Source organism: Tympanuchus pallidicinctus, unplaced genomic scaffold (assembly GCF_026119805.1).
Source record: "Tympanuchus pallidicinctus isolate F22 unplaced genomic scaffold, pur_lepc_1.0 scaffold1, whole genome shotgun sequence".
NCBI classification, from domain to species: Eukaryota; Metazoa; Chordata; class Aves; order Galliformes; family Phasianidae; genus Tympanuchus; species Tympanuchus pallidicinctus.
The window spans coordinates 17,557,124-17,578,696 of NW_026294618.1; positions in this window are offsets into that span (position 1 = coordinate 17,557,124).

Consider the following 21,573-nt stretch of genomic DNA (forward strand, 5'->3'; position numbering starts at 1 on the left):
GGAGCTCAGGTGCATGCAATGTACTTGAGTGACCAGAAGGAGGTGGAGCCAAAGTCCACCACTACCCAGACCTCATTTAAGGGTTGGCAGTGGAGGTAAAGGTATCTCTCTCAAAATCCTTGTGGACTTGAGGCCTTCTGAAGGTAAGTGTTGTCTTTTCTTTATTTCTGTGCTTGTGGCTGTTGCATTTGAGCAAATCTTTACATCTTGCAGCTTAGGATCCTAGTACTTTGCTGTCATTGTTGTGTTTTCCATCATGTTACAGCACCTGAAACCAATACAGACTTTAGAAGAAATATGTTCAAGCTAACATTTTTAGGTAGTGCAGTGGCACTACTAGAGTAGAATGTAATGATTTGTTGAGGTGTAGTAGGTCAGACTAGCTGACCCAGTAGTCCTCTTTCATCTTTCTATCTGAAAATCAGCTCTATGGAAAATTATCAGTAGTGTTAACTTCTGGCAGCAGTCCCATGACAATAAAAAAAAATACTTTATGAGAGTTCTTTTCACAATCAAATGAGAGTTGTAAAATAGCATCATAAACTTGCTGATATTATTAAAAGGAGGTAAATTAGAAGCAACAGATAAGATTTAGGAAGGGAAAAGATAATTAAAATAAATTTTAAAAGTTCAACAAATTCCACCAGGTGAGAAAAGTTCAGAGTATCTCCATGGAAGTTATATCACAAAACCGAAATGAGCCTCATTTTGAAAGTGAAAGGGCTATAGTTACTGTACTTCGACTAAAATATATATATATATTTTTTTTCTGCAGTTTACCACAATGAGGTGGTAGTATATATCACAGTCAATATCATAAATATGACCTTTTGAATGTAAGGAAGTACATTCTAAAATACAAATAGTACTTTCCCAGTAGTTGTCTTCTACTATAGCTAGAAAACAATAGTGTTGAATGAAATATAAGGACAGTTATACATGACAAATTCAATACAAGCATAACAGGGATTTCAGAATCCATATGCAGCATGACATGCAGAGATTGACCTTCTTTTCCTATAAATGGTAGGTGGTACTGTTGTGATGAGTACTGAGCATATTGACGAGAAGGAATGCCTGAAATCTATAAGGTGTTTAGAGAACACTAGTCAGTGCAGTGGAGAAAATAAAGTGTAAGGCAATAAATAACAAAAAAATTAAATTGCATGTCTTGAAAAACCAGTGACAAAGTGCGAAATTCCTATGTCTAACCTGAACAGTTAGACAGTATTTTTATGGTTAGCTTTACAAGGAGATACCTTGGAGTCACATTATCTCCCTAATGAGTCCCTTTCCACAGTGACTAACAGCAATAGGAATGAAAATGAGAGAAATTTCATTTTCCTGAGGTCTGAACCATTTTCTTGTCACATTCTAATCAAAATGCTGCTTCTTAGTTTTATCTTTGTCCTACTTCAGTGTTTTTGGGCTTCTTTGTACTTATTTCAGAAACCAAACCAAACAGGGCTAAATATTTGCCTTTGCAAAGATATGATTACAACATATATGATATAGATCCACTTCTAGCTGAGCTTGTATTCTGGATGTGGTTTATCTTTTTGCAATACTTACTGCACAGCTTACCCATATTTTTTCTTAAATTTTTCATGATTAAAACATTTTGCCAACCTTCTTGAATGAAGTTTCAATCAATCACTGATGAAGCAGTATTACAAAAACTCAAGTTTTTGAAGAGAAGATGATAAGTAGGAAGGAGAGATCTTGAATAAAATCCACAGAGATAAAATGATAAATTGAGATTAAGTGTTAAAAAGGGAGTGAATAGCAGAAGAGTCACCCATTTTCAATGATAAAATGTAGATTTTTTTTGAGAAAGGAGGTGAACTTTTCCTTTTTAAATGAGGGTAAGAAAATGCATTAGAGATGATACAGCAGGGGTTAACTGAGGGAGCCAATTATATACAAATATTTATTATTGTCCATTTTATTGTTTCCTTCCTTTTCCTTCTCTGACATTATAATCTCAGTTGAGAACCAGATGGCTCCTGAACCACTGAACAGTGGCTGTACTCAACTTTGAGTATGTAGATGGAGGAAAGAAATAAGTTTCCTTCCTGTTGTTCTTCCAAAATGTTACAGCTTGTAACAAAACATTACAGTATGTTTTTAGAAATACTTTCTTTGTTGTATCTTCTCCACATCCATATTGTTTCTTCTAAGTCAGACTTTCCCAAAAATGTAACATGATCTTATATTTTTCTTACCATTGTTCTTTATTCTGAAATCTTTCTCACCTACTGTGTATGTCCTGACTGTAATAAAAAGTATGACCTTTGCTGAGATGTTCAATACAGCTTCCTGTTTTTTCCTGAAATTTGCATATTCTTCTGTTAATTATATATATGAACAATATTCAGGAGATTATATCTTCTGTCTGTTCTAGCATCATAGCTTGCTGATCATCTTAAACTTACGGATTTGTGTAGGGCATCTATTTTCCTTTTTTTGTATTTCTAATATGCTATTCATATTGCATGCATTAGTTTCTTGTCTTATTATCTTTTAAAATGTTCTGCTAAAGTAAATAGGACACTCACCCCAGCAAAGAGCACAAAAACTTGTTCTCACCATCTTTCTGTTCTCTCCTTAATATTCTTGACACATACTGCATCTTTCAAGATTTCCAGTTAACTGCGGTAAATATAAATATATATTTTAAAATTTAGATTCATCCTTAATGAAAAGTAAAGTTCCCAGCAGTATGATAAAAAAATATAATGTGATTGTAAAAGAAGGGAAAAACATTCAAATTAAAACTGTGACTAAAAATTCAAATACTTGCATTTGTATAGCCCACTACAGCTCCTTGTCAGATCTTTATGTTCCCATTCCTGCTATCTACTCTAGTGATACAGTGGATGCCTTCTGTGATTCACTGTAGTCTTTTGTTTTTATTGATGTGTTTCTGAGAATGTACTCTGGCTTGGGGGCCTATCTTGTAAAGGCATATATATTTCTCATAGATAAGTTGCTTTTGTTATTTAAAGCATTGAAATAATTCAGTTTTTAGAAATTTTTAGCATTTGAAAAAACAACTTTTTCAGTAAGGCAGAAAACTCAAGTAATGAAGATGATGATGACAAATAATACAATTCTTCTCAAGAGCAAACATACAAGATAGTGAAATAGCTCTAAAAGGAATGAAATACTGACTTCAGTTAGTTCCTGAAATGTTGTTGACTTGGGTCCCATTAAAGAATTGTTTTTTTTCAGAGAGTTAATGTAAAAATGAAAAGTACATAACTAAGTAATTAATCCAACTGATTACACTATATTTCGTTTATCAGTTTAACTGATTAACTACTGGGGAAAAAAAAACCCTGTAACTAGAGATGATGATAGAAAAGGCTAATTTTGTTCAAATTCTGGTATTATCAAAGATTTGTTTTAGAATCTTTGAATTTATGAAAATGAGTTAATTAACATAACTAGTTTTTATGAACTGAACATTCAAGTGTCAACTTGTGATACTCTCACAAAGAAGGTGGTGACTCATTTTATTCACACTTTTAGAATATGAGACCCTGAGTAAAGTTCTGACCCTACTTATTTAAGAGCAAGAGTAGCAAGGCCAGGATTTCTTTCCAAGAGAGTGGAATCTGCTTAAGGTGATTCAACAAAATAATATACACATGCTTATACATAGATATAATTTTCTATTTTCTCTATATGTTTTCTATTTTCTCTATATGGAATCATCTATTTCTGTTACTATCACATTTGGGGAAAAACATATACATAACATTCAAAACACTTAAAGATGTAGGATGTAGAATCTTTTTGTCCCAAAAGATTGATATCTTCTTGTTGGAATGTTTTGACATTCCAGTATTATGGTTCCTTTATCCAGCTAGTTACACAGAAATTACATCAGCACCTAAAGTTTCATGTCAGTATAGGATAACAACACACAGAGTTGAGATTTCTTCTCAGGATTGCATCTGAAATGCATTCCAGGAAGGATATGTTTACCTGCAGTTTTCTCTACATCTGTACTGTACATCTAGTAACAGTGTCCTCTCTTCATCTGACTTTTACTGGTTGTACAACTACAAGAGTCATTTCTAGTGCAAGAGAAACACTTGACAGACATTTGGGGTCTTGTTTGTCGTATTGCAGCAGGCTGGGGAAAGGAGAAAAAAAAAAAAAAAAAAAAAAAAAAACAGCAGCCCTTTCATGTCTAGTTTCTCATTGTGTAGTACAGAACTGCAAGCTTCCTCTTGTTCAAGTTGCTTATTTTAGCTTCAATTTTTCTTATCTTACTCAATGGTTACATTAACTATTGCCTTTAGTTTCTTTCAAATACCTTTTTTTCTATTTTTGATTTAGTGATCAGAGTTGTGTTCAAAGGTATAAGTGTAATCTTCACTAATTTAAACCAGTCAAGGACATTTTTTGATGCAAAAGATACTTAGTCTGAATTGAAGAAAGGAAAACACACAAACCTGGTGGACAAGAACTTACAGATAATGCCAAAGACCAAAAGTCCTGGAGGATTGGAGGCTTGCTGATGTGGCTCCCATCTTCAAGTAGGGCCATAAGGAGGATCTGGGGAACTATGGGCCTGTTAGCCTGACCTCAGTACTGGGGAAAGTAATGAGCAAATCATCTTGAGTGAGACTGCACAGCACGTGTGTGGTGTCCGGGGGATCAGGCCCAGCCAGAACGGGTTCATGAAAGGCAGGTTGTGCCTGAGTCATCTCCTTTTATGACTGGGTGACCAGACTGGTTGATGAGGGAAGGGCTGTTGATGTAGTCTACCTAGACTTCAGCAAAGCCTTTGATACAGCCTCTCACAGGCTTCTTCTGGGGAAACTGGCTGCCCGTGGTCTGAACAGATATACACTTCTTTGGGTAAGGAACTGGCTACAGGGCCGTGCCCAGTGGGTTGTGGTGAATGGAGTGAAGTCCAGCTGGTGACCTGTTTCAAGTGGTGTCCCCCAGGGCTTGATACTGGGGCCCATCTTGTTTAATATCTTTATTGATGACCTAGATGAGGAGATTGAGTGTACCCTCAGTAAGTTCCCAGATGACACCAAGCTGGGAGGTGGTGTCGATCTGCCTGAGGGTAGGGAGGCCCTTCAGAGGGATTTAGACAGGCTGGATTGCTGGGCTGAGGTGAATGGGATGAGGTTCAACAAAGCCAAGTGCTGGGTCCTGCGCTTTGGGCACAACAACCCCATACAGCGCTACAGGCTTGGGGATGAGTGGCTGGATGAGTGTGAAGAAGAAAGGGACCTGGTGGTGTTGGTTGATGCTCGGCTGAACGTGAGCCAACAGTGTGCCCAGGTGGCCAAGAGGGCCAATGCCATCCAAACCTGCATTAGAAATAGTGTGGCCAGCAGGAGCAGGGAGGTGATCATCCCCCTCTACTCAGCTCTGGTGAGGCTGTACCTCGAGTACTGTGTTCAGTTTTGGGCCCCTCACTACAGGAAAGATGTTGAGGTCCTGGAATGTGTCCAGAGAAGGGCAACGAAACTGGTGAGGGGTCTGGAGCACAAGTCTTATGAGGAGCAGCTGAGGGAGCTGGGATTGTTCAGTCTGGAGAAGAGGAGGCTCAGGGGAGACCTCATGGCACTCTACAACTTCCTGAAGGGAGGCTGTGGTGAGGAGGGGTTTGGCCTCTTCTCCCAGGCAACAAGCAGGACACGGGGAAATGGCCACAAGTTGTATCAGAGGATGTTTAGGTTGGACATGAGGAAAAACCTTTTCTCTCAGAGAGTGGTCAGGCACTGGAATGGCTGCCCAGGGAGGTGGTGGAGTTGCTGTCCCTGGCAATGTTCAAGAGGTGTCTGGATGAGGAGCTGCAAGATATGTTTTAGTAGCTTGTGGTAGCAGTGGTAATGAGATGACGGTTGGATTAGATGATCTTATAGATCGTTTCCAACCTTGTGATTCTATGATTCTAAGTCTCCAGTCACTAATAGATGGTCCATTAATAAACTCTACACACAACTTTGTGAAGGGCCACTTTCAACTGATAAGAAATAGGAAAAGACAAACATGAGGATTTGCAATATTTGAATGAGGACTGTGGGGTTATACAAAATTTATGATGAAATGTTGAGGGGAAAGGATCTGAGGAGAAATATGGAGGGAAAGGACTAAAAGGTGCATAAAAGGAGTTGTCTTTGTGTAAACAAGCAGGCCAGTCCATTTGCCTGGTTAAACTCTGCAGTCTGCCCTATCTTATATTTAATAACTTAATAATCTATCCATGTAGACTTGCTCTGTCCTAAGTGTGAATGATGTAAGGACTAGGTACTAGTGGTTTTGGAAGTGAATGAAACATGGAGCCAGTGAGTGTTGGCATTTCAGGCCTATGGGGCCAGCATCTGGAGCAGGTAAGGTTTTGATACACAGCCTCTCAGGCCTGCTGTTCATCCCAGATACATGTTCTGGGGAAACCAAGAAGTGAGTAGTAATCTTGGTGCTGGTGGCTGAGGACTTAGGTTACAGGTTCATGTGCCTGGGTGCCAACTGCTGGAGCGTAGTTAAGGGAGTGTTTGTGTCTCTCCTGAACCTGGTATGGCTTTTTACACACACACGTGTGATATGTGTGATGTATTAGCTACAGCTGGGCTGCCTGGACAGGATATCCAGAAGGAGAAGACAGACAGAGAGTCTGTGCTGATTTTTTTGGGGGGGAGCATACACAAGTATGGAATGCCTTTGAGGTAAGTTTGTGAGTGCAAATGTATGTTTGCTAATGATTTTCCAATAAGGATGAGAGGCCTCTGGAGCATCTATAAGAGCCTGGTGTCTGGGACAGGCAGTGAAATGGACAAAGGGGCTGTGATAATGTGAAGGACCAGCAAATGCACATCTACTTGAGAATCCAGGAAGTGGGGATATGTGTACTTTCATAAGTGATCTTCAGTCCTCATGAGAGTAAAAGAAGGAAAGAGATTTGTCTGCAGTGATACGTGCAGATACTGTTGACAATAGTAACACCTTGCCTGTGGTACTGTGTGCAGGTGACTGTTTTCTCTGTGTGGGGCTGTCTCTAAGATACATGCTCAGCCTCATTACTTGTTAAAATGGGAAAGTGCCAGGTCTATCAGCCTGGGAGATACACCTCTGGGTATCCACCTGAGCTTTGGAGACACTGAAGGTAATTTGTAACATTCCTTAAGAGGAAGAAGTTATGAAGATATTGTGCTGTTTTTGTGTCATGATTGGCCCAAGAGCTAAACAAGTTTTGCTGTATTTGTTACTTAAGAGCCTTTACTTTGTTACTTAAGACCCTTTGAAGCCCACTGCTGCAGCAATACATAACCACTCAGTCAGGCACATAATGAACTCTTAATCATGAGTGATACATAACATATATTTACATTTGTGCCTTTATGCTCTTTATCTAGAACTAATGGATATTTTTCACCAATCAGGAGTGATTTTGAGTGCGTGAGCTAAAAACCATTAACGACATGGAATGAGATACTGGCTATATGTAGCTAAAACAGAATTCCAAGATGAAATTCCAGACCAAAAAATAAAATAAAATAAAAATCAGTATATTGCAATATCACAGACTCAAGAAGCAGAAAATAGAAAGCTAGGAAGGATGGCTTAATTTACTTTTTATCTTATGTGATTTATTTTTTGGGATATATTTTCCTCATATAAGTCATTTTGTTAAAAATGTAGATATAAAATCCTCTGATTCTAAATTTAAATTTTGGTGATATCTACAGAGAAAAACCAAATTTGAAGAAAATAAAAGGTTATACAAGAAATTCTAGCTCACATTGCGCTTAATGGCTCATACAAATAGAAACACTTCTTTTAGTCCAGGAAGACCCCCTAAGAAAATTAAAGTATTTTAGAATGTGTTTAATAACATGCTTCATCAAAGATGCTTTATTAAGCAGCTTGAGCACTATATCAGGTCAGAAATAAATTGTAATGGTTTGGTTGAATTCTAACCAATTCTCTTTTATCCAAATATAAGTTTACAGACTCTGCCCAAGCTCCACTTCCACTGAAAGTTCTGTAAAAATTAATTCCTGGCAGCAATTTGACACTGTTCCCTAATAAGTGCCTTTGCTACTGAAATCTGAAGATGGGATTTGAAGATATAGTACAACTTAATATAAGTGAAGCTACTTAGACCATGATTATTGACAGACATTAATGTCATTTGGAACAAAAGATAAAAGAGGCAAGGTGTCTGTGAGTGTGTGTATATATAAAGGAAAAAAAAAAACAGAACTGTTTATGTTGGGCTGGTGGATATAACTGGGGAAAACAATAGCTATAGTGTCACACTGATTCACCAAATGTTTACCATTGCATTTGAATTCTACTTACAAATTATAAAAAGGATATTTCTAAAACAAATCTGTAGATAGTTTTGCAGATTTTTATAATTATACACTTATTTGTAAACAGGTGTTATGCAGAGTGGTGATTTTCATAGCTGAGAAACATGTACAGTTATGGCCTAACAGCTGTGTTGTTATCCTTGTTCTCAGACTGCTGGAGTGAAGTTCTTTCTCAGGGTAACTTAATTTATTTGTGTGGATTTTCTAGAATGGGTTGTTGCTTCTTCCTTTATTCTGCAGTTAAATTTCAATCCTGAATTTCACTAGTGATAATAAAAGGACAAAGATGTTGAGGAGAGCTGGCTACTCTGAGAGCACAAGAGCTCTCCGTCCCTCTGAATAAGAAAGCAGGCAGAGGTGATAGGAAACCAGCATGGCTTAGCAAGGACCTACTGGGCATACTGAGGGCAAAGAAAGATGTGTACAAGCTCTGGAAACAAGGCCATGTCACCTGGGAAGAATATGGGGGTGCCATCTGTAGACCTGAGATCAGGAAAGCCAAAGTGCAGGCAGAACTAAACTTGGTGAGGGATGTGAAAAACAATAGGAAGACATTCTACAGGTACATTGGCCAGAAGAGACAGGCCAAAATTAGCGTACCTCCTTTGGTAAGTGTAAAAGGAGAACTGGCTTCAATGGATGAAGAGAAGGCTGATGTACTGAATGAGTTCTTTGCCTTGGTCTTCACTGGCAGCCAGGATTCTAATATTTCTCACGTCCCTGAGCCCTGCATCCCTAAACCTCTAAGGGGGGACCAGGGTGGTAAATCCCCACCCCACTGTAAGGGCAGAGGAAGACCAAGACCAGCTCATGAGACTGAATGTGTGCAGTCTATAGGGCTGCATAGTGTGCATCCTAGGGTTCTGAAGCAGCTGGCTGGGATGGTTGCCAAGCAGCCCTCTATCATATTTGAAAAGTGGTGGCTGTCAGGTGAGGTCCCAGATGACTGGAGGAAGGGTCACATCACTCCCGTTTACAAAAAAGGGAGCAGGGAAGACCTAGGGAACTACAGGCCAGTGAGTCGCACCTCTGTGCCTAGGAAGATAATGGGACAGATCCTGAATTCAGATGCTCTTGCAAGGCCCCATCTGGAGTACTGTGTCGAGGTCTAGAGACCCTAGTCTAGTACAGGAAAGACAGAGCGCTCTTGGGAACGATCCAAAGGAGAGTTATGAGGATGATTGAGGGCTGCAGCACCTCCCCTACAAAGACAGGCTGAGGGAGCTGGGCTTGTTCAACCTGGAGAAAAGAAGGCTGCAGAGTGACCTCATTGCAGCTTTCCAATATCTAAAGGGAGTCTACAAACAGGAGGGGAATCAATTCTTTTAAAGGGTTGGTAACTGCAGGACAAAGGGAAATGGTTTTAAGTTGAGGGAGGGAAGATTGAGGTTGGATGTCAGGGGGAAATTCTCTACAGAGAGAGTGGTGAGGTACTGGAACAGGCTGCCCAGAGAGGCTGTGGATGCCCCATCCCTGGAGGTGTTCAAGGCCAGATTGAATGGGGCCCTGGGCAACCCGGTCTAGTATTGAATGTGGAGGTTGGTAGCCCTGCCTGTGCAGAGGGGTTGGAGATTAGTGATTCTTGAGGTCCCTTGGATCATTCTGTGGTTCTGTGAAAAGAGATGAGAGAAAGCAGAATCAAATTCAAGTACTACATGAACACTGAAGTTATCATTATCAAATTGATTTGTTATGTGCATCTATTAGTTTTGGCACAACTCTTAAAAAATAATTTTCTGATTAATGGTTGACTAAGTTACAGGATGTACGTTACTTCAGAGTAGAAGATATAATGAAAATGGAAGCATTCATCCCCTTCCCCTCACATATCTCTGCTCCAGCTTTTTCACCTTGCTACCCTTTTTTAGCAGTACTGCTTTCTTTTTTTTTTTTCCTTCTTCATGGGGAGAGCTGATACACTGAGTGCCTAGCTGTTCCAAATTCCCAAAAGAAATACTCCATGTGATGTTACAGATCAAAGCCAGCTTTTGTATGAGTATACTAAGGTGAAAACATCTGCCATCATCTTCTCTGACTTGCCACAGATATGGTTAGCACACTGCGCTCCTAAAGGAAAGAAGCAGTGGTTTATAAAACTGCTGTTTATCTTGCAAAGTAGGTGCACAGACATAAGTTGTTTAATCAAGGTAATTGTTACTGTATTATACAGTATAGTAATGTAATTATTTTTGTAAATATAAATAATGAATACTGTAACAATGCAGTACCATTGTTATAATATGTATTATTAGATAAATGTCACAGTCACTACCAAGGACACTTTCCTAAACAGTCCTACAAAGACTGGAGACATATTGAGCAATGGAAGCTATAAAAATTCCATGGTGCAGTTAGGTAGGAAAAATGTTTTCACCAAGTTATAAGAGTGTGTGCAGGATATTATTCTTTTACTTGCTTGGCTGTTTCTGTCCAATTTTGTTTCATTTTATCTTGCAAGTTCAGTTACTCTAAAATGTATTTGTATTGTGGTGGTGCTGAAGAACTCTAGCCTTTGGTGATGGTGTTGTTGAGCTGGGTATGAAGCAAACATTTAACAGAAAGGTTAAGATCTAAATACAAACAAGTAGAGTAATCAGAGTTAATAAGATGGTTTGGGCCAAAAAAAAAAAAGATTTTACCCATTATATCTGCTCTCTGACAGCTATAAAAGCTTTTCTGGTCAGGTAGATTGGAAAATGGACTGTTAATGCATTACAAATCTATGACTTTTGAATACAATTATTTTTATGAATATTAGCATAACTTTATGCCAAAAGAAACCACGATAGTTATATATATTGTATAAGCTTTGTTGTGTAATTTCATTCTACTCCACTGTTAGCTTCCTTAGGAATATTTTCTTTTTGACGGTAAATATTGTTTTTATATTTTATCAATATTTAATAGAGATGTTGTTTGTCTCTTTATTTTCTCTCTTGAGAAGTGAAATTATTATACGTGCTCAGTCATTCTATATGATTAGCACATTTATGGTACACACAAAACATTAATACCTATTTCTGTTCCATAAGAGAAAGATCTAGAGTCTCTGCAAATAAAATAATGACTTTTTTTTCCCCCTATGTTAAGGCATGGGAAACTATGTAAAATACAGCACCCTGGCTTTACATAGTCCTACTCTTTTTGTTCTCTGTAGATAGCATACTACAAATTTCCCTTCCTATGATATAGCAAGACAAAAACACAATTTTTTAAAATTTCTTTCTGGCATAGCAGGAGCTTTATGAGGGGGGGGGGGGGGGGGGGGGGGGGGGAAGGGTCACTTGGTCACTTCTTTATTTTGCAAGTAAGAATTTTTGCATTTATGTATGTTTATATATATTTATATATAGCATGGTTTATAAAACTTCCATTGCTCATAAATCTATATAGGAAAGAAAGCTGCAAAAAAAGAAATTTAAAAGATTGCAGTGGTTTTGGAAGGGAAGGAAGACTATGACAGACAGCTAGAAATCTATGCAGCTTTCACTCAAACTGTTCTGTAGGAAAAGGGAAGGTGCATAGGAAGTGATATTTTTCTCAAGACAAGTACCAGAGCCAAAAGGGAAACTCAGAAGTATTTTTAAGTATCCCACAGTCTTTCTCACTGAACATCTTGCTTCCTAATAATAAGCTACAGCTTCCCACATGGAGGGGGGAAAAAAAAAAAAAGTACTATCTGTTTTGGCTGGGATGACCACTATTCCTTCTTTTGTGATGAAAAATTACACCAATGAATGGCAGAATGACTGGGGCAGTATGTCAAGTATTACTGAGTAAACAGGCTATATAAAATACTGATTATACTGATTTAGGTGGATATATAAAAGCTATCAGCACAATACAAATGGCCTTTAGACATTGTGCAGCTAAAACTATCATTTTTCCCTTTTCTAGAGTGCTTTGGTCTTGTACATCCTGGCCAGATAAAACAACCCTTTTTTTTTGCTGTAAGATAGTTATTCCTCTGCTTCCTTTTCATCTACTTCCTAATATTGATTAATAATGTTCATTTTACCAGAGCTGACTATGATTCACTGAATATAAGGGGTCAGAGAAGTGACCAAGGTTTCTTTATTTGATTCCTCCTATCTTTGCTACTGCGAATCTAAAGGAAAAGCTAAAGAAAATTGTAAGTAACTTAATGTATCAGAAGCAAGACATTAAGGTTAGAAAGATTTTTACTAATTCTCAGAAATATATTGTCTTCAAAAAGGACACTTTAACTCTTTCATCTTACAACTACTATTTTTGAGATGTGAACTGTGGATAAGTGTAATTTTCTAAAAAATTGTGTAGGTTTTTTCCACGTAGTGGAAAAAATAGCCAGAGCTAAGGACAAATCAAATATTGAAGCTGCATACTTAACTAATTCTGGCTGTATGTTATCTCAATTTTGAAATCCGACTTGCATTCTGAGCATGTATAACCTGGTAAGCCTTCAACCATATAAATATTCAAAGACAGACAAAGTTGCATGCCTAAGAGCATTTTATTTACATTATTTAGGCATCTTGCAGCCATAGGACATTCGTGCTGCCAGATATACTCATACTTACTATCTGAATCACTACTGGCATTCTATGTAGTAAGAAGTAAGCAAACTGCACAGGTTTGTAATCGTTGCTTGTACTTATTCAAGCATTAAGAGATTAAAAAAAAAATTCTGATATATTTCTTGGCTTACTTATTATCTAAAAGTCAGCTACAAATTTAAAAGAAAAGATGACACTGAACAGTCCTGACAGTCAAAGATAGATATAACATTCCACAAACAGGTAAAAGACATGACCTGAGCTGTGGCTTGCTCTCCTTCCTTGTTTTCATCAAGCAGTTTATAACATGAGGGAGAATGAAACAGGAAGGCCTCTCACTCTAAACTACACTCCATGAGCACCCTTTTTGGATTTTGGCTTGTTCATTCAAGATCTTTTTAGCTGCTTACCATTGTTGTATCTTTTTCCTTCCATACAATACACAATCGACCGATTCTGTTACTGTTCTAAAACTTCAACAAGATATTAAGCTTGATATAATTTACTGTGAAATTATGATGGGTCTTTAGAGGCAAGAAAGGGTATTTTTGTTAGATTTTGCTGGGTATTGGACTTTAGTTGCACCAGAGGAGGTTGATGTTGGATATTAGGAAAAATTTCTTCTGAAGGAGCGATGAGGTATTGGAGCAGGCTGTCCAGGGATGTGGTGGAGTCACTGTCCCTGGAGATGTTCAATGAATGTGTAGATACAGGACATGGTTTATTGGGCATGGTGATGATGGGTTGATAGCTGGACTAAGTGATTGTATTGGTTTTCCAACCATAAGATTCTATGATTTTTCTTCCAAGACTAAATAAGGAAGAATTGCAAATGAAGAACTGGCAATTCTGTGCAATACCCCAATTTAATGATCCACAGCTAGAGGGTCTTTATTCTTGAAACAACATCCAACTAAATCCAACAAGAAAAGGCAAGATTAAAGGAAGTCACTGAAATCTGAATAAACACATACCATGTGACTAAAAAAGCAGGAATCCTCTGAGGTAGATCTTGCAACAAGAATGCCTAAAACTCCTGACTGCTGAAAGTATTTACAAATGAAGGTATTAACATGGGAAAGTTGAAGTTGGAAATAAATTGAAATCTGTGACCTGATATCCAGATTGGTAGTGAGCTAAATTAATTTAATCTGACCCTGTACCCCCCAGAAACAAGATTGTTATGAACTCTGCAAGCTTTGAATTAGGCCTCTTCACTGAAAAAAATCAAATCTAAGAAGCTTTCTGTAAAATGCAAAGGTGCCAAAGGATCTCTTTCAATACTCAGCATTTGCTGCAGAATGAAGAAAGATTTTTCTCAGGCATGGAAGGAATGTGAAAATGATGTATTGTGAAGTACCTCAGATTTCTTGTTATATAATGTAGGCTACAACATGATATATGGTCACATGGAAAGGATGATTTTATGTTCTGAGGTTCTTGGGCAGGTATGTACAGTGTTAGACCATAGGGAGCATGTGAACATTAAAGCATCTAAATGGCTTCTGGACTTCTAAAATCTTCCTTTATACCCCAGTAGGCAGACTGGACCTGCCTTCATGGACTGCTGCCGCTTCTAACACACAGCAGTAAGCAGCCTGAAGCAGGAATGCCCATCCCACAGCCTTCTGTCAAGGGAAAGAGATGCTGGCCAGCTCTTCTGCTTGCTGCTATGTGCTGGCAGACATCACTGTGTGTCCCATCCCATTGCTGCTCCTTCCCATGGCCCATCACAGTGCCTCTGGCAGCCCACACTCTTCATCACCAGCACCATGGACAGCCTCAGAGGAATGAGGAGCTGAAGCTACAGCGTGCATCAGAGCAGTGTGCTTCCCACAGTTGTGGCTTTGCTATCTGCTTTACAGCTGTTTGAGGCAAGGCTGAGTTGAAGTTTAGTGTTTATGTGAGGAGAGCATCTATGCTGTGGGGGGCACCTGTGTTAAACTCAAAGCACCAGCAACCCCAAGTAGCTGAGATGGCTGTCACCCTCTAGAACATTCTGAACCTTGTACAGGGCCAGGCAACTTCTGTACAAACCCCATTTCGACATTTGACTTTGCCCTCACACAAATGCTGCTTCTAGCTGAGAGGCTCAAGAAGAAGGGGCTCTGTTTGCAGGCCTCAGGCTGTGCGCAGTGCAACCAAGATGGCCTCTGAGGTGTGGTGGTACTGTATAGTTACAATGATGGGAGCAGTGAGAAAGGAAACCTGTGCTGCTGTCTGAAACAGCATTTTTCAGGCTCACTCAGAGGTTTGATGAAAACAATCTCTACCAAGTGTTGGACTGGATGATCTTCAGAGATCCCTTCCAACTCAAACAACTCAATGATTCCGTGATTCTAGAAGGTTAATAATAAATACTTCCATTGACTGTACTCTCCCAGGTATGTTCTTGAGAGATTTCTAGTTTTTTTTATTAGGAGAAAAAAAAGGGATAGCACTGAGATGGGAGTGGGCCTAACAAGCACTGTGCTTACCTACAGCTGTCTCGATGAGCAATGATTTCCTGCTCTATGCAGCTAAAATCACATGAGAAACCTGACCTATTAACATGGGAAAGATAGAAGTCAGGTACCAATTAATGGAGTCAGTGCATTCTGTTATCAGTGAAGTAAGTTAATTGGTAAGTGCTTATTTGTCATTCTAAAGCATCCGTCTATTCCTGCCTTTCATGCTTTCTGTTAGGTGAAGCTCCTGGTAACACAGAGTGTAAGAAGACATTCTGAATGGCTTTTCAAACTGATTTAGATATTTAGTTCCCTAAGTTTTGCCGCTTCAGTAGGCCAGAATAAGTCTTTAAAATGTCATTATTTTATGAGAAAACTTGAGGACTTCAAATAACTTCATGGCTTCTTGAACACTTGTAGCCCTGGAAAGCAATGCTAGCTGCTCATTTCCTTCATTTAAATCAGTTCCTGGTAGGATGTTCCATGTTTTCTTCATCTTTTTCTGAGAAGAAGTGATACCTTCTGCTGCTGAAATCTGACTTTCTACAAGCAGCTTGGTGGTTGCGTCTCAGGGCTATTTGCACAAATCTGGAGATCCCTATCTATGTGCAGGTCTATTTGAATACAATTAATTGTCCATTAAAGTCAGCCAGGAAAAAGGTTTGGCAGCTCCCTGGCCTGCTCCCACAAGCTTGCATGTTTTCTTTATATGCATAGGGTAGGTAAAGAAAAGGAGTAAGGAGTCTTAGCAAATGTTCTGTTTTTTGCAGAATCTTGGTAAATCCCTTCTTAGAGGTTCTTGAAAGAACACTTTTTTCTCCACTGGCTTTGAACAGAACTCATATTTAGGTGGGAAATGACTAGATGTTGGAGATTCTCCATTCTGCCAATTATAAAACCCTAAAATAAGTATGGTCCCTTATATGGAGAATCTTTTTTTTATTCCAGCCAAAACCAGCAATTCTATCGGGGAATTCTTTTCAGTAACTGAGGGGGGGGGGGAAAAAAAACCTGCAAAAAACCCTATTTATTCAGTGCATTTATTTGAGCATCTTTAAAGCAGTGATATTTACTCTCATGACTATTATTCCACAAGTATATTACTACTATTCCAGCATACATAAGGATCCTAAAGAAGATAAAAAATCCCCAAAATATTTTAAGCATTTTTTATGCTCTCTTTAATTTCCTCTCTTCCAGTTCCTAAAAACATAGCCTTCTGGTATGCTAGAATGCTATTGCTGTTGTTTTCTATAAAGGCTCTGTCTTTATTAAAAATAAATAAAGTAAAAGGCGTGAGTAGTTTCAGTAGGAGTTCTGGAAAGGCTTTGAAGTGCTCTTTTGGATGCAATGAGCTCTTCTTTTATGGACTGGTTGAGCATTAGGATCTGTAACCCGCCAAAATTATTTCAGTGGGAAAATGTGACCAATCCTGCCAGATATCTTTAAATATAAGTACTTGAGTCATCTCTGCCTGAAGGATCCAGCTTTTAAAGTGAAATATCAGATATTGTGAAATTTTCATTGTGATTAAAGCTAGCAAGTCACATCAGTATTCAACTTAACTATGCAGGCTAGCTATACAAGCAGAAATGAAGAGCATCTTGGCTTTTACAGCATAGAAGCTCACATGTGGAGATATTCTCTCCTAAAGTTAAAATATTGTGGGTTCTTTTTTTTTTTTCCTAATTTCATCCTTTGATTTGAAATCATTTTAAAAAGTTCTTTGAGGTTGGGAGAGAGGTGGGTAGCAACTAGTTTGTAAACTAAGAGATTTCCATATGCAACTTCAAATATAACTAAAACAACTTTTGTAGAAAGACATTAAACTTCCTTAAAAAAGGAAAATGTCGCTAAGGAAACTCCACTGATTCAAGTAAATACAGTGAGTTTTATTTAAAGGTCCCTTCCAACCTAAACTATTCTATGACTCTTTTAATCCACATGAGTCATTCTTAACGGAGATTGTCAAGTGCTGTATTTTTGCCACAGTTTCTGCCATTCAAGGACATAGCATCATATAAAGCTGAATGCCTGGATTAGCCTGAAGGACATTGCTTAGAATATGAGGAAGGCTCCTGATTAAAGGATCTGTCCTTGAGGCTTCATTACTGCCCCCTTCCTTCACCTGATCCGACACAATGATGTGTTGTGCACTTGCATGACTGCAATGTCTTTTTTTTTTTTTTTTTTTTCCACAGTGAATCAGAAGAAAGATTAATCCTGGTGAATAACTTGTGTGATTCTAAATTCTTACCAAGATGCACAAATTTTCTTAAGTATCCAGAGTTCACATTATTTTAGAAAATATTGTGAAACTTGTCTGCATTTGCAAAATATGTTTGTAAACACATGACAATTTTGAGTGTACATAAACTTATTTGTGAAAAATATTGCTTTATTTGTGGACCATAAAATACTTACTATTAAAACACAGTGTCTTTAAAAGACTTAATAGATATTTATTACAGTCATATATTCCAGGATGTGTAGTGTAGCCAGAATTTCTAGGAAATATCTGACCTATGTTTTCAGTTCTCTGGTTTGGATGATTTTACTGAATAGCTGAATTTGCATACCAATTTCCAAGCATGTAAGTGGAACAAGTAGCTCTGACAGGTAGCAAGTTTCAGTCATGACTAAAATCAAAGCAATAATAGTTGAGTAGACAAGAAAAGGTTTGAAAGTGGAAATTCTTGCAACTGTCTCTGATATATCTCTAGAGAAATTTGTCGTTTTCTGATAGAGATGTTCGGACTGGTCAAAGCCTTGGGGAATTCAGACAGTGCTTCCAAAATACTTTTGCTGGGAGAAAGGAAAAGCTTTCTAAGGTAGCTTAGGCTTAGGTTAGCTTAGACTCTTCTCCACCCTCTTACTTGTCATTTTGGGGGGGGGAAAAAACACCAAAAAAAAAAAAAAACAAACAAACAAAAAAAACCCACAAAACAGATTTCGAACAGAAGCACAGAATCACAAGGTTGGAAATGACCTGCAAGATCATCTAGTCCAACCACCCTCCCATTCCTATCGGTGCCACAAGCTACTAAACCATCTCTCCTAGCTCCTCAACATAATATGCAGTGGGGAAAAAAGGGGCAATGTTTCTTTCACACTCCTTTCCTATATGTAGTGTTGTTATCTGACTGCTGTCAAAGTGCATGCAATCATTCTGGATAATACAATAATGTTTGCAAGCTTTCACATCTACTTACTTTTTAAATGGAAACCTCTATTGAGTGGCTGACTTGTTATGTAACTTCTAGACAAGTGTGTACATGCATGGACATGTCATTATAGACCATCCAAAGGAAAAGGCTGTTAGGCTCTTCTCAGTCTTTTGCAGCACGTGATGTCAGTGCATGTCTCCCTCTTCCTGTATATTGTACCCTTTTCAAATCTTTTGAAAATAGGATCTTGCCATTTAACATTTTCTGCGTTATTTCTATTCCACAAATGAAGAAATCACTTTGTATTTTAAGACTGAACCAGTACAGAAGTGCATTCTTTTCCTGGCAGACCTACAGTTAAATTGCTACATCTCATTCACCTTTTGTGTCACATTTTTTTTTTTTTTTCTTCTCTTTATTTGAAATATGTTTTTAATTTTTGACCCACTCTTCCTTTGAATGCACATATGAAACAAAGGCACTGTATCTTTTAATTCAGGTAAACGTAAACCAGTGACATTCAGCAGTCAAGGGTCTCTTAATATCTGCACTCTTACAGTTGACAGCATTTGACAACAGCAACGAAGAAAAACAACACAAAAACAACAGAAACACCTGTTGTGGAAAGGAACACAGGAGAGAATTTTCTGAGAAAATTCAGGTGGCTTTAAGCAGTGTTCCCCTGCAGAGGAATTACTTTGTAGTAGGCATGGCCTAAAATGGCAAATATGCCTCTACTGGGTACTGAAGCTACTTTTTATGAACTTTGCCACTGAAAAGTTGTTTCCACGCAATAAATTAGAAACTGAAATTAAAAGTGTTACATTCAGTTCTATGGGTTATTAACTCCAAATAGAGAAGAAACTTTTCACATATCACAGAATCACAGGATCAGGGCCCAGCCCCGGCTCCAGCAGGCTTGCCTACATTGCTGCTGGTGGGTGTCCACATCTTTGAACATCTCCAAGGAGGAGACCACACAGCCTCAGCACAGAAGTGCTTCTGGATGTTTAGGTGTGTTTGTGTTTTTGCCCATTGCCTCTTGCCCTGTCACTAACCACCGCTCATATGAGTCCAACTCTGCCTTTACATCCTCCCATTAGCAGGTAATTTGTACGTGTTGATGGAATTTATACACATTGATGAGATCCTCCTGAGCCTTTTGCAGCATGAATATCCCAGGTCTCTCAGGCTATTCTAACAGGTGTCATGGTCCAGGTTTTGCATCATCTTAGTGGCCCATCCCTGGACCCAGAACTGGAAATGGTACTCCAGGTGTGACCTCAGTCTAACTCAAGATAGAATTCTAAAGTTTTATATCCAAGCAGAAAATAGTATACAACTGAACATATATTCGACAGCTTTCAATGTTTTTTTAATTTTATTTTGTTTCTATAATATTACAAATAAACTGTACTTGAAAGTATCTAAAAGAGAGAATCTGGTGTCTGTGGCTGGTGCTTCTAGAATTATCTTTGAAGTGCACACTGATAGAGATTTACTTCCCAGTATGGTCTTGTTGCATTTTTCTTTTGTGTATAATTGATTTGAATTTTCTTTAGCTTGAATTTTATATGAAATTGCCATTTAGCTGTGAAGAACTACAGGTACAGAATATTTATTTAGTATGAGACTGTCAGTCTTCATGTTCAGACTACGCACCTATTAAAAACAGATTAAGAAGCTCAACTGATGCTGTAATTTCCTATGGTGACTTTTGCAAGTATTTTATTTTGTTGTTAAGGGTTTTTATAGACTTTGGTATGATACGTAATCTTTCAATAGGACAGTGAAGAGAAAATAGCAATTTCTCATAGGTTCTGATCAAATTATACAAAGGTGGGACAAAACAGGACTTAAAGGTGAATTTTAGCTTCACTTGAAACTATAAGCTCTTAGTTTTGCTTCACAGATCTCTAAGCAATGAAAGATTTACTGTATAAGAAAAACAGCATCTTGGTTATGGAACATGGATAAATAAAGGTAGAATATCTAGAAGAAAACTAACAGATGAATACAATTTAGAAGTATTCTTGTCTTTCTAATTCTTTTGAAAATGTTCTGTTCCTGCAAGTGAACTGAGAAAATGCTGAACTGTCATCCTGATTCATTGTGGGATTTCTGCTTACATGATCACTTCTAATCATTGTATAACCCTTCTTTAGTACAGAAATGAGAGCTCCCATACAGATGGACTTTACAGAAGATGAAGTGGTAAACAACATCAGAGGATTTTGTTTCTAACTTGTTAGTAACTCTTCTGTTTAGGTTCTCTCTGAACCTCCCCTAAGTTCCGCACTTTTATCTGTTTTTCAATTCATTCACAAAAGAGCCCTTTTTTGGAACAATTCCAGTTTTATTTGAGAAAAATGATACCCTATAAACCAGTAACAATTCAAAGAAAACCATCTTTCTAATATCTGTGAATAGGAGAGTATTATTTTTTGCTTACTACTTATTTTTCTCCGTTTTAATGCACGTAACTTCCTTCTCTACTTATTACACTCATGCATCTGTCCCTTTTCCATGTGTTGCATGTCTTTTTATTTCATGCTCCTTTTGCATCAGCTCAACTTTCATCCATTCTCCTTCCTCCCTATGCTCAGCAACATGCATATGCATGCTTTTCTTTTTACCCAGCTGAGAGCCACATGCTGTGCACCTGTCTCAGAGGGAATATGCCTCCTGAGTCTGTTTTGTACAAGACAGGCTCACGAACACTAACCAATATATTTATGTAGTAAAGTAAGGAGGGTTTAACCGTGAGGACATTACAGAAGATTTTCATATAATAGCATGTTTGATTGACCTTATTCAGTGTTGTACAATCACACGCTATTTTACTATACTTCTCCAGAAAGCTCAAAATGGTATTTGTGATGTTAAGCTGCTTTTGATTTTGTTCATGTTTATTTTCAGTTTGATGCACATTTCTGACCTGGTGGCAGTCAAGAGCTTTCCAGATTCAGAGAAAATTTCTGTATAGTTTGAGCTATAGTTTGATTACTTTTGTTTTTTTAAAGATGTTTTTAAAAATTCAGGGAGTTTAGAAATCCAGTTAGATTGTTAATTCTTT